Here is a 1,772-nt window from a genome sequence, read left to right as displayed (position 1 = left end):
CAATATTGAAAGAATCTAAGGGCAAAATATTGAATGATGCAAGAAACTTGAAAAGAAGATGGGAAGAATACCCAGATTTACTGTAACAAAAAAATTGGTTGATATTCATCTGGTTTAGGAAGTGGCATATGATCAAGAATCAATGATATTGAAGGAAGAAGATGAAGGTGCTCTGGATGACTTGGAAAAAACCAAGGCTCTAGAAATTGATGGAGTACCCACTGAAATCTTTCAATGAATTGTTGCCAAACTAGAGGTACTTACTGGTCTATGTCAAGAAACTTGGAATACAACTACATAGTCAATTGACTGGAAGAGATTTGTATTTGTACCCATTCCAAAGAAAGGTAATCTCACAGATTGCAGAAATTATCAAAGGATATAATTAATATCATGTTGTTGTTGTTGTTATGTGCCATCGAGTCAGATGTGACTCATAGAACCCCCCCTTGGGTTTCTGAGGTGCTATCACTATGGAAGTAAATTGCCCAACTTCCTTCCAAGGAGTGGCTGGTAAGTTTGAACCACCAGCCTTCTGGTTAGCAGTCAAATGCCTTAGGCACTGCACTACAAGAGCTCCCATCATATACAAGTAAAATCTTGCTGAAGATAATTCAAAAACAGTTGCAGCAGTATATTGACAGGAAACTTCCAGAAATGCAAGCTGGATTCAGAAGACGATGTGAAACAAGGGATACCATTGTGGATGTCAGATGGATCTTGGCTGAAAGCAAAGAATAACAGAATGTTTACTTGTGTTTTATTGACTATGCAAAAGCAATTGACTGTTTAGATCATAAAATATTATGGATAACATTGTGAAGAATGGGAATGTCAGAACTCTTAATTGTGCTCATGAGGAACCTCATGACAAGGAGGCTGTCATTGGAACAGAACAAGAGGATACTACATGATTTAAAATCAGGAAAGTAATGCATCAGAGTTGTATTCTTTCACCATACTTATTCAACCTGTATGCTGAGCAAATAATCTGAAAAGCTAGACTATGGGAAGGAAAATGCAGCATCAGGATTGGAGGAAGACTCCTTAACAGCCTGTGATATTCCGTTTGCATATCAAAGGGCATGCTGAAATTGGAAATGACACTTGAAGCCCTTACTGATGAATATTAAAGACTACAGTCTGAAGCATAGATTACACCTGAACATAAATAGAAATAAAATCCTCAAAGCCAGAACAATAAGCAGCATCACAATAAATAAAGAAAAGATTGAAGTTGTCAACAATTTCATATTACTTGGTCCCACAATCAACAACAATGGAAGCAGCAGTCAAGAAATCAGATATTGTATTGCACTGGGCATATCTACTGCAAAAGACCTTTCTAAAGTGCTGAAGAGCAGAGATGTTTCTTTGAAGACTAAGGTGCCCCTAACACAAGCCATGGTGTTTTCAATCTCCTCATATCCATGTGAAAGCTGGGCAAAGAATAAGGAAGACCAAAGAAGAGACAGTGCTTTTGGGTTGTTGGTGTTGGCGAAGAATACTGAAAGTACCATAGACTGCCAGAAGAACAAAGAAATCTGTCCTGGAAGAAGTGTAGCTGAAATGTGTGTTGGAAGTAAGAATGGTCAGCCTTTATCTCACCTATTTTGGTCATGTTGTCAGAAGAGACTACTCCTTGGAGAAGGATATTATGCTTGGTAAAGTGGAGGGTCAGTGAGAAAGGGGAGGGCCCTCAATGAGATGGATTGACACAGTGGCTGCAATGACAGGCTCAAGTATAGCAAGGGTTGTGAAGCTGGCACGGA

Source organism: Orycteropus afer, unplaced genomic scaffold (genome assembly GCF_000298275.1).
Source record: "Orycteropus afer afer isolate SDZICR_OR568_19922 unplaced genomic scaffold, OryAfe1.0 scaffold00710, whole genome shotgun sequence".
NCBI lineage: Eukaryota > Metazoa > Chordata > Mammalia > Tubulidentata > Orycteropodidae > Orycteropus > Orycteropus afer.
This window is presented reverse-complemented; position numbering follows the sequence as displayed.